General features: G+C 53.7%; 1 protein-coding gene across 6 annotated transcripts in view; it reads right to left on the bottom strand.

Annotated features, from left to right (window-relative positions):
- GPR161 (G protein-coupled receptor 161) overlaps positions 1-11,286 on the bottom strand; it is a 43,572-nt gene that overhangs the window by 31,232 nt on the left and 1,054 nt on the right. For 5 of the 6 annotated variants that reach the window (XM_059412365.1, XM_059412359.1, XM_059412362.1 and 2 more), the window contains exon 2: positions 9,499-9,618. The gene's annotated coding sequence lies outside the window, so the exon portion shown is untranslated. Of the gene's footprint in view, positions 1-9,498; positions 9,619-11,085; positions 11,231-11,286 lie in introns of those variants that run through there. The other variant, XM_059412360.1, reaches the window with a different exon arrangement.

Here is an 11,286-nt window from a genome sequence, read left to right on the forward strand (position 1 = left end):
CTCTAGACACTGTTGTGCTCAGTAAAATTAAAATTCATTTTTCACATGGTTATTGATTCAAAGCAGCTTTTTGTAATGAAGCATTTTCTCCAGCTGAAGTCAAATTAAAAGGCGAGGCAGATCCAAGAAGCCTGGGGAAAGCCCGGAAATCACTCCCAAAGCCATCCCGGGCCCCTGACCTGCTTGTTGCCACTTACGTCAATGACAACACACTCAAGGTCCACCTGAACAGCAAAATTCTAAAGAAAACTTTCTGGAACATTCCGCCCACACAGTGACCCTTACTAGCTCTTACTATCTACAGTTTTCCCTTTACGTTTTATTCTGTCGGATAAGCATGTCCTAGCACAAGGTTTTACTTTAGGTGAGGACACTTACGCCTCCAGAAAACTTCTGGATTCTTCCTCAGTTTCCCCTTTGAATTCCCAAGAGCACTTTGCACGCGGGAGAAAACATTTCACAGCCCCCTACCCTCTAATATTGACGTCAGTCTGATACTCCATATAAAACAGTTTCTGGACTCGACTGAACCTCGGTGTGAGCTGCATAGAAGCTTTCATTCTGTCATTCATTCATTCATATAGGAGTTTCACTGATCAGCCTGAGCTCCTAACCCTCTGAGCTTCAAACGCTCCCCGAAGAAAGGGCGTGAAATTAACCTACTTTATGTGATTGTCGAGAAGAATACATGACCTTGCCAGAGCAGCTGGGTGATAAGAAGAAATAAAAGGCAGCCAAACTGCAAAGGAAAAAGTAAGACTGGGGCGCCTGGGGGGCTCAGTCAGCTGAGTGTCTGCCTTCAGCTCAGGTCATGATCCCATGGTCCTTGGATCGAGCCCCGCATCGGGCTCCCTGTTAGTGGGGAGCCTGCTTCTCCCTCCGCTCCTCTGTCCTGCTCATGCTCAAGCTCTCCCTCTCCCTCTCTGTCAAGTTAAAAAAAAAAACAAATCTTTAAAAAAAGAACTAATGAATGAACTCACTAAAGTTCCAGGACACTAAATCCACATACAGAAACCAGCTGCATTTCTCTACACTAATACTGAGCTGTCAGAAAGGAAGATCAAGGGGCGCCTGGGTGGCTCAATCGGTTAGGTGTCCAACTCTTGATCTCGGCTCCGGTCATGGTCTCAGGGTCGTGAGATTGAGCCCCACACCGAGCTCCACACTGGGTCTGTAGTCTGCTTGGGACTCTCTCTCCCTCTTCCTCTGTCCCTTCTCCCCAACCCAACTGCACACTCTCTTTAAGAAAAAGAGAGAGATTAAGAAAATAATCCTATTTATAATTGCATCAAAAATAACAAGATACCTAGGAATAAACCAAGGAGGTACAAGACCTCTGAAAACTATAAAACACTGATGAAAGAAACACCCTCCGATGGCACTAATAAATGTACGGTGTACCATGCTCACGGACTAGGAGAATTAATACTGTTAAAATGTCCATACCACCCAAAGCGAGCTACAGTCTCAATGCAATCCCCATCAAAATACTATCAAAATCTTTTCTTCATTTTTCTCAGAAGTGGAGCAAAGAATCCTAAAATTGGTATGGGACCACAAAAGGCCCCACACAGCCAAAGAAGTCTTGAGAAACAAGAAAGCTGAAGACACCCTCCCTGATTTCAAACTGTACCACAAAGTACGATAATCCAAACAGTATCGCAGTGGTATGAAAACAGACCACACAGATCAGTGGAGCAGAAGAGAGAGCCCAGGGGCGCCTGGACGCTTCAGTCAGATAAGTGTCCAACTCTTGGTTTCAGCTCAGGTCCTGACCTCAGGGTTGTGCGATTGAGCCCCACGTCGGGCTCCAGGCTCAGCATGGAGCCTGCTTAAGATTCTCTTCCTCCCTCTCCCTCGGTCCTCCCCCAACTCTTGCTCCCTTAAAAAAAAAGAACAGAGAGCCCAGAAATAAACCCTCACGTAAATGGTCAATTAATCCACACAAAGGAAAGAAGAAGACACAGCAGAGAAAAGGCAGAGTCTTCAATAAATGGTGCCGGACGGCCGGACAGCAGCCGGCGGAAGAATAAACCAGACCACTTTCTGACACTACGCACCAACACTACCTCGAAATGGATAAAGAATGAAAGTGTGAAAACTGAAACCATAAAACTCCTAGAAGAAAACACGGGGCCCAGCTCTTCCACACTGAGAAGAACAACGCAGGTTCAGCAAGTGGGAAAACATCAGAAAAGCTTCTGCACAGCAAGGGAGGCCGTCAGCAAAACACAAAGGCAACCCACTGGGTGAGAAAAGGTATTTGCGAGTCATTAAGGGCTTAATATCCAAAATATATGAAAACACCTTCATATCAAAAAAACAAACAACCTGATTAAAGAATGGGCACAGGACTTGAAAAGACGTTTTTCTGAAAGTGACACAGTCGGCCAACAGGCACATGAGAATGTGCTCGTCACTTAGCCTCCAAGAAATGCGACTCAAAACCGCGGTGAGGGAGCATCTCGCACCTGTGCCATCGGCGAGTATCAAAAGAACAACGACGGGGCGCCAGGGTGGCTCGGTCGCTTAAGCGCCTGCCTTTGGCTCAGGTCTCGGTGTCGGGTCCTGCGTGGCCCGGCGAGTCCTCTCCGGGTCTGCAAGTGAAGACAACGGAAACACCAGCTCAAAGAGAAACCCACACCCCTATGCTCGCTGCGGCGTCTCTTACAATCGACAAGATGTGGAAACAAGCCGAGTGTCCATCCGCAGACGAGTGGAAGGAAGACGCGGTGTGTGTGCACCACGGGTAGTCCTCGGCCCCGCGGGACCACAAAACCGCGCCACCCGAGAGAACCGGACGACCCCGCGGGCATCGTGCTGCGTGTCAGTCCGAGAAAGACGACCCCGAATCCCACCCACATACGGAATCCCAGAAACTAAACAGACTCCGAGACGCTGGCCGTCGGGCGGGGGGCGGTGGGGGAACCGGTGAGGGCTGCAGAGGCACAGACCTGCGGTTACAAAGCAAGGCACAGGGACGGGACGCGAGGCGCAGGGGACCCGTCGGTGAGGCTGTGCGGGCTCTGAGCGCGGGCGGCCGGCGGCCAGCGTCGAGCAGGTGCCCTCCTGACAGGAAGCGAGGAACACTCAAGGACACGAGTGAAAGCAGGTAGTCGCGAGGTCTGCAGAGGGGGAACTCAACAGGTGTTTACGCTACTGAAGACACGAAACGGAAACTCCCTCTTGGTTTCCCCTTCAAACTGGAGTGCAGTCCGAGGTTTCACTCGCTGAGTGCAGCGGCTGGCACAGAAGAGAGGCTGGCCGGCCGACGGACGCGTCTGGGACTCCGAGAGGGGCCCAGGGCTCCAGGACGTGAACCTCACTGCTCAGCTACTCCGGAAAAGGGCTCCGGCCCAGAAGTTTGCCGCTTCCGTGCCCAGCGAGGGGGCACCCCGCGCAGTCGGGGCCGGTCGGGTGGCGGGCTCCCAGGGGACGCGCTCCGCTCCAGGCCAGGCGGCTGCTGGTGTTTCTGGGCACCAGCCCTGCCCTGGGGGGGCCAGGCTCATCTGTTTTACGGGAAACAGTATCAGGACGGCGGGGGAAGGTCCGCTAATGTCCATGCAGAAGACTCTAGATCACATCGAACCCACTCACGACCCCAGTATTCTACATCAGTGGTTCTCAGAGGAGCCTCTGCTCCCACGCCCACCCCTGCCCGCACCCGTCCCCACCAGGAGGATTCTCTGGAAATGCCCGCGACATTTTTGGTTGTCACGTCTCAGAGGACAGTACTGTCCCTAACCCACGACGCACAGGGCAGCCCCGCACCAGCCGTCCGGCCCCGCACGTCAGCAGCACAGAGGCCGAGAAATCCTGTTCCGCGGGAGCGCTGTGGTTCGTTTTTGTCTTCACCGCATAGACTTCCCCAACGGGCCGAAGGGAAGTGGGACGAGTCCCTCCGTAAAACGCGCGCTCCAGGGAAACAGGAGAGACGGCGACTATGCCAGGAGCAGGACGACGATCGCTTCCATCACGAGACGAACAACGCTACCTCGTTCATTGGTTTCTACCCCAAATTATTTGGTTTGTTATCCTCCTGGAGCCCAGTGAATGCATTAAACTCATATTGCTAAAATTGAGAATATTATCTTTCCATGTTTTAAAGTAGTATCACTTCTGAATCCTGTTTCTTCCTGATGACCGTATCTGAGACACGAAGAAAGATGCAGTCCAGTGAAAGAGGAGGTGGTGGGAGTGGGCAGGCAGGTCTCACCCAGGTGACATGTGATTAGAGCAGAAAAAGACGCAAAGGAATTTCAGGCCACAGGAAGAGCCTGTGCAAAGGCCCTGCGGCAGAATGGTGAGTACACTAGGGAAACGTGGAAGAAGGGAGAACAGCTGACCACCTAGAGTCCAAGGCAGACAACACAACAGAGGCCACCAGGATTATGGTGACGGCTATGGATAAGAGTTCACATCTGACAGAGGTCCCTGGAGCAATGCAGCTGACAGGTTTTCAAAGGGTCACTCTGCTGCTGGGTCAAGCACGGACAGAATGGGAGCACAGATGCAGGAACACCAGGTGGCTGCTCTAGCCCAGTGACAGGTGAAGGCTTGGACCAGGGTTGTGCTAAGGAGGTGGTGTGAAGTGATCAGATTCATTAATCTCCAACACTGCAGGGCACTTGAGGCCACAGGAGCCACTCAGTCCAGCCGTGTTCTCTCACACACGATGAAACCGAAGCCCAGAGAGCTGAGCGAGCTACTCAGCCACACGCACGTAACTCCTGGTAGAGCCCAAACGTCCTGACTGCCTCGGAAGGTGAGCCTCTAGAAGGCAGTCAGGTCAAGTGCGAGATCAACGCGAGGACGGCCTCCGCACGGAATCCAGCGCACCCTTCCTTGCGCTCCCGCGGCACCTGGCGCCCTGGACCGACTCCCGCTCTTCTGAAACCCCGTCTCCCCTCAGCTCCCTGCTGCCGCTCCGCTCGCTCTCCGTCACTGCTTGCTCTCCTGCTGTCAGTGCTGCTGCTTCCCAAGGGCCCTGCCATGCAACTTCCTGTCCCATCTGCAGAGGGAACTAACGGTCGCGCTCCTCTACACCCCTTTGCTCTGGCAGCCGTCCCCAGGTTTCCTCTGGAGTCACCCTTTTCAGACCTGGAGTCCATGCACCTCCACGGATAGGACAGGAGATTCCGGCCTCGCCGCCGGGCCCATGGCAACTCCCTCTGACCCACTCCGTTTATGAGACGTGAGGGCCTGTTGCAGGGTTAGCTGGGGGCAGAGACCGCTGCCCCCCCCCCCCAGAATTGGAACTTGCAGTGCCCGCCCCAGTCAGCTGGAGGGGAGAGCCCGAGACAAGAGCAAGTAAGAAAACGAGTCGGACAAAATTGCTTGAGCCTGGACCCCATGCCCAAAGCCAGACCCACTCCTGAGCTCTCTAGGGATGTGAGCCGGCCATGTTCCTTTCTGCTTCAGCCAAAGGGAACCAGATTTTCTAGCCCTTGTAAAAGGGGGTCCCACCTGATACCTCGAGCCCGGGTCTGCGTGCTCTGTCCGGACCCACCCGCACAGCGGTGACTCCCAACTCTCGCCCGGGGTCCCGGACAAGCCCTCGGAGCTCCAGAGTCACACCCGCCCCCCAGGAGCCGTTTCCACCCATCTGTCACACCCAGGCCACTCAGCCAGAACACACAGTCACCAGCAACTCTGCTCCCATCTCAATGCGCTGGCCTTCATGGTTCTCAGCACCCTCGAAAAACACCACCACCCGCCCTAATCCCTCCAGGCAGAAACCCGGGACACCAGAGAGCCCTCCTGCCAGGTAATCCTGATGGGGCCAAGGCCCCCGACTGCCTTCTTCCGGAGTGTGTGACCTTGGGGAGATGAATGAACATATCTGAGCCTTGGGTTGTCAAGTGGACTTGCTTGTTTCAATGAGATGCTGTAGGTGAAAAGCAGTCACTGTTCGTTGGTTCCGTTCCTTATCACAGACATCGAGTGCACCCGTAAGAACTTCACGGTCACCGGCCACTGCCATGACCCTAGCTGGGAGCCTCCCTGTCTTTCTCTCGATGGCTACTCTTACCTCATCTTCTCCCTTTGGTCTCCCCCAGCTCTCCCCAGAGCTGCTGGACTAGTGGACTCCTAACCAGCCTGGTCACACTCTGCCAGGCCCAGCCACCCCCACCGTGTGCTCACTTATAACCCCTCCCCGGGGGCTCTCCAGACACTGAGGGCTGTGCTCCAGCTCCACAACCTGGCACAGCAATGTGTCCACCAAGAATGCCGATTCTCGAGGCGCCTGGGTGGCTCAGTGGGTTAAAGCCTCTGCCTTCAGCTCAGGTCATGATCTCAGGGTCCTGGGATCGAGTCCCGCATCGGGCTCTCTGCTCAGCAGGGAGCCTGCTTCCCTCTCTCTCTGCCTGCCTCTCTGCCTACTTGTGATCTCTGTCTGTCAAATAAATAAATAAAATCTTAAAAAAAGAAAGAAAGAAAGAAATCCCTCTAAAAATGAAGGAAAATAGAGATCCCACATTGGCTAATGAGACTAATGGATAAATTCAAACCCTGACTTCCCCCTTGTCTGAGAGGAGGGAACCTGAAAGAAGACAGAAGGAAAGAAACAGTAAAGTAAAAAATTTTTTAAAGATTTTATTTATTTATCTGACAGACGGAGAGACCACAAGTAGGCAGAGCGGCAGGCAGAGGGAGAGGGGGTAGCAGGTTCTCTGCTGAGCAGGGAGCCCGATGTGGGGCTCTATCCCAGGACCCTGGGATCATGACCTGAGCTGAAGGCAGATGCTTAACCCACTGAGCCACCCAGGTGCCCCAATAATGTAAAATATCTTTAAGTGAAAAAAAAAAAAAAAGCAAAGAAAGAATGGAGAGAAAAGAGAAAATGTAAGAAATATAAGTTAATCCTGAGACAGGAGAGGGCTTCCTAAGCAGGACAGAAAACTTGAGGTCCACAGAAAAGTGACACAGATTCAGCCTCGTAAAAAGTCATCACTTCTGCACATCACAGTGAGCAAAGCTGGGGAAGAAAACAAAAAGGCAAGATACTTGACTTATTAATAAGAAAAGAATTAAAGTCCAGAATTTTAAAAGAGCCTCAAGAACTGATGATATCACAAACAATTTGACAGAAAAGGATTTCATGGGGCAATTTGAAAGAGTGTAAATTAAATTAAACTTTTTTTTTTAAGCATTAACTTGAGAGACCCTAAAATGCACAGAACTCTGATAGGGAATGGTCTCTAAGACGTACGTTCATTTTTTAAAACTCTGTAAGCAGACTAGGGTAGCAGAATGGTATGCTACCATATTTAGAGAGAAAAAAACCAGAAAACACATTTACCTACAGATGCACAGGCTTTCTCTAGATGAATACACAAAAACTGGAAAAATTAGTAAAGAATTCCTCCAAAAAAGGAAATGGAGGGCTGAGGTAGGAGGGAGCTGTTGACTTTCACAGCCTGTGAATGTTGTGCTTCATATATGCATATATATATATATCACATATACCATATATACCAATCCCCAATCAAGTAAACCAACTAAGTCAATAAATTAAATCTTCTTCTGCACAATCTCCAGATCCCAATAAACAAAGGGAATTATGCTTAAATAAACATTTTGAATGACATACCCTTTGGCTCACCAGCTTTACTGGTAGGAGCACGTTTTATGCAGAAATGCCCCCACGTGCACAGGGACGTGTTTGACTACAGTGTTATTACAAGGGAGGAAGCTGGAATCAGTCGAGGCGCCTGTAAACAGGGGATTGTGCAAATGAATCATGGTGAATCTCCACCATGAAATACTATGTAGCCATTAAAAAGAATGAAGCATATCTAAGTTCTTTTTTTCTTTTAAGGATTTCACTTATTTATTTGAGAGAGAAAAAGAGAAGGAGCAATGGGGAGGGTCGGCAGAGGGAGAAGAGAGGCTGACTTCCTGCTGAGCAGGGAGCCTGACAAGGGGCTCCGTCCCAGGACCTGAGGCTGGGACCTGAGCCCGAAATGCTACCCAGGCGCCTCTCTGTGTTTGTTTGTTTGTTTGTAAGTAATCTCTAACCCTAACATGGGGCTTGAACTCATGATCCCAAAATCAAGAGTCACACGCTCCACCAACTGAGCCAGTCAGGCGCCCCTATGTTTTTAATACCGGAAGACATCCAAGTCCCATTGTTTTTTTCTGTTTTCTTTGTTGTTTTTTTTTTAAATTTATTTACTTGAGAGAATGACAACAGTGGGCGAGGGAGAAGCAGGCTCCCTACTGAGCAGGGAGCCCGATGCAGGACTCGATCCCAGGACCCTGGGATCAAGACCCGAGCCGAGGGTAGACACTCAACTAACTGAGCCAGGCAGGCACCCCCCAGGTCCCATTGTTAAGTTAAAAAAGTAAGTCACAGAGCACACAGTAATATATGATCCCCACATATGTATTTTTAAAAGCATTTGCAGTATAAGGCTGGTCCTAAACCTGGCAATGCAGATAATATTTTTACCGCGTTGTGCAGTATCGTACCAAGAACCCACGTATTCCGCATTCACCTGTACGTCCAGACTTGGCTGGCCTACACTTAGGCACTGCAGAAGGCCTAGAAGATATTACACGCACAGGGGTTCCCTCTCGGGTGAGGGGAGGGAAGGAAGAAGTGGAGGGAATTTTATTTTCCCACATCTTTCTCTATTAAAAAAAAAACTTTTACAATAATTCGTGTTTTCTTAAAAAGTTACTGCCTTCCAGGCATGCTTTCCATTATTCATCCAAGGTCACATTTTGCGAGTGGCAGGGGTGGGTGCAGGCCGCCTGACCTCAGACGGTGCTCCCGACCCAGTGCTCCCTCACCTGCTCCTGGAATAAAAACCAAACCCAGACCCCAGTCTGCTGTGTCCCCGTCTCACCCCAGCTCACACAGAAAACGCCCCCCTTTAGGCTCCCAGCCTTCCTGAACAGATCTGCCCTGAAGGCCTGCCGGGCCTGTAACTGGCCAAGGGAGCGCGTACCACCCGGCGGCAGGCCTTTTCCGGGTGGAAGGCTAGAGTCAGATGCGATGCACCTGCTGCGGAATGAAGGCCTGAGCAGTAAAGTCAGCTCTTCCTCCCGGCTCCAGGCAGCACCCACAGCAATCTCCCGTTTTGTTGATGCTTTTTGTTCTCAAAGAAAAACAGCTAGAAGACGCCACTCCCCCTGTCCAGTCACGCTTTAGTGCATCTCAGAAGGACAAGTGCTTCCCAAGGTCTAGCCCAGAGGCAGCAAGCTGGCAGTCTGCGGGCAACAACCGGCCTCCACACATAATTCGGTTGCTCTGCTCATTCTGAAAACTGTTCTGTATTAGTTGCCAATTTTAAAAACATGGGATTTCCCCCCAAATTCAGGCCAAGCAACATGGTGCTGGAGCTCCATGGCACCTACCCTAGTCTCCTTACAGGGAAGCATGCTCACCCCCCACCTCTGCAAACGCCCCTCCCCTACACCAGCCCTCCTCCCACCGGAAGGCTTCCTGACTGTCCCAGGCAGCAGCACAGCTCCCCCACAGCACCGCACCTCCTTTGCTGGTCATGCAGGTCAGTTCCAGGTCAGCCCATGCCGCCTTCCACGGAACCCAAAGAGCTCAGCCCTCTGCGCATGCCGTTCTCCGCCGTCGGACACTCCCAGCACGCAGGGCTGCAACGCAAAGAGATGGTAGGAGATGGCGTGAGCTCCTGAGGTCTTGGATTTAGTGTCAAAAATGCCAATCAAAAATGCCTCTTTTTGACGGGTCCCTAATCTTCCTGCCACGGTGGTAGAGCTTTGGGGCAGGGAGAAGCCCTGTGTTTGAGGACCCGCGTGTGTGAAAAGCTTTGCCAAGTGCAGAGTCCTGAGTTCAAGCCTGGCTCCTGGGCCCAGCCCTGACCTCTCCTGAGTCTGTTTCCGCACCTCTGGAACAGGGTAACCGCCCTTCACAGGCGAAGGGAAGGAAGTTTCTGAACGTGTGCATGAAAAGTGCTTATGAACATCTTACAGGTACAAAACAAGACCCGTGGGGACTGGAACTAGAAAAGAGGGACGCTTTGGAAGAAGTGACAGAAACAAATCCCAGTTAAAGAAAGCGGGATGAGGGGCGCCTGGGTGGCTCAGTTGGTTGGGCGACTGCCTTGGGCTCAGGTCACGATGCTGGAGTCCCGGGATCGAGTCCCGAATCGGGCTCCCTGCTTGTCAGGAAGCCTGCTTCTCCCTCTGACCCTCCCCCTTCTCATACTTTCTCTCTCTCAAATAAATAAATAAAATCTTTAAAAAAAGAAAAGAAAAGAAAGAAAGCGGGACGAAGAGCCCCTGTCTGTGTGATCTGAGGTCCGCCCCCCCGTTTCTGCTCGGAGAGCCTGGGAAATGCGACTCCTCGCCGGGCCCCAGGTCGCAGTGCGCTGGGTCGGAAGGGAGAGCCCCTGGCCCCCCCCGCAGGAGATGTCCCCCCTCATTTCCCGGGCCGGGTCCCAGGGACGGAGCAGGCGGCCCAGCTGGGGAGGGGCGCGGAGACGCCCGTCCTCCGCAGCCCCCAGCTCGCTCCGGTGGCCTTGCCCGGTTGCCATTATCCACCTTGGACACATCAAGGCACGAAGGTCCTCCCCTCCGAAGCCACACCACCTCCCACTCCACAGCGAGGACGACCCCACGACCTGCTCTCCAAAGAAGCGCTTCGCAGCCGCGGCGGAAAGGGACCGGGGCGGACCGACGGCCGCGGACACGCACCAAAGCGGTGCCGACGCGTGGCGCGCGGCTGCGGGAAAGCAGAGCCCTCGGGAGCGCCCCAGAGCGTCCCGGTTCCCCAACCGGCGGTGTCCGCTCACGGGCCTTCGTCAAAACGTGCCGCGGGCTCCGGTCTGGCCTGGAGGCTGGACGAGGCCCCCAGAGCTCACCGCACCTCCTCCCGCGCGCAGGGTCGGCCCCGCGACTTCAGGGCGCGCCTCTCACCCAGGCTGGGGGGTCGGGACCGGGCCCGGCCGGGACGACGAGGCTCACCCGGTCCGCACGGATTCCAGCCGGGGGCCGAGGCCGCCTCGCACCCACCCCCCCCCAGCCCCCGGCCGCCCCGAGCGCAGCGTGAGCCCCGCCTTGAAGGAGCGGGACGCCCCGCACCGGACCCCGCGCACGCACCGAGGTGCTCCCCGCCGGGGTCTGAGAAGGGGCTGCGGGCGGCGCTGGAGAGTCCGGCCGGGGGGAGGGGGCCTGTCGGAAGCCGCGGCCGCGGGGCAGGGACGCGCCCCCAAGATGCTCCCACAAAGGGCTCCGGCTGCCCCGCGGCGGGCGGAGCGGGGCGGGGGCACAGCCCGTACCCGCCGCGGGGCGCGGAGCCGG

The sequence above is a fragment of the Mustela nigripes genome, chromosome 10, assembly GCF_022355385.1.
Source record: "Mustela nigripes isolate SB6536 chromosome 10, MUSNIG.SB6536, whole genome shotgun sequence".
Taxonomy (NCBI): domain Eukaryota; kingdom Metazoa; phylum Chordata; class Mammalia; order Carnivora; family Mustelidae; genus Mustela; species Mustela nigripes.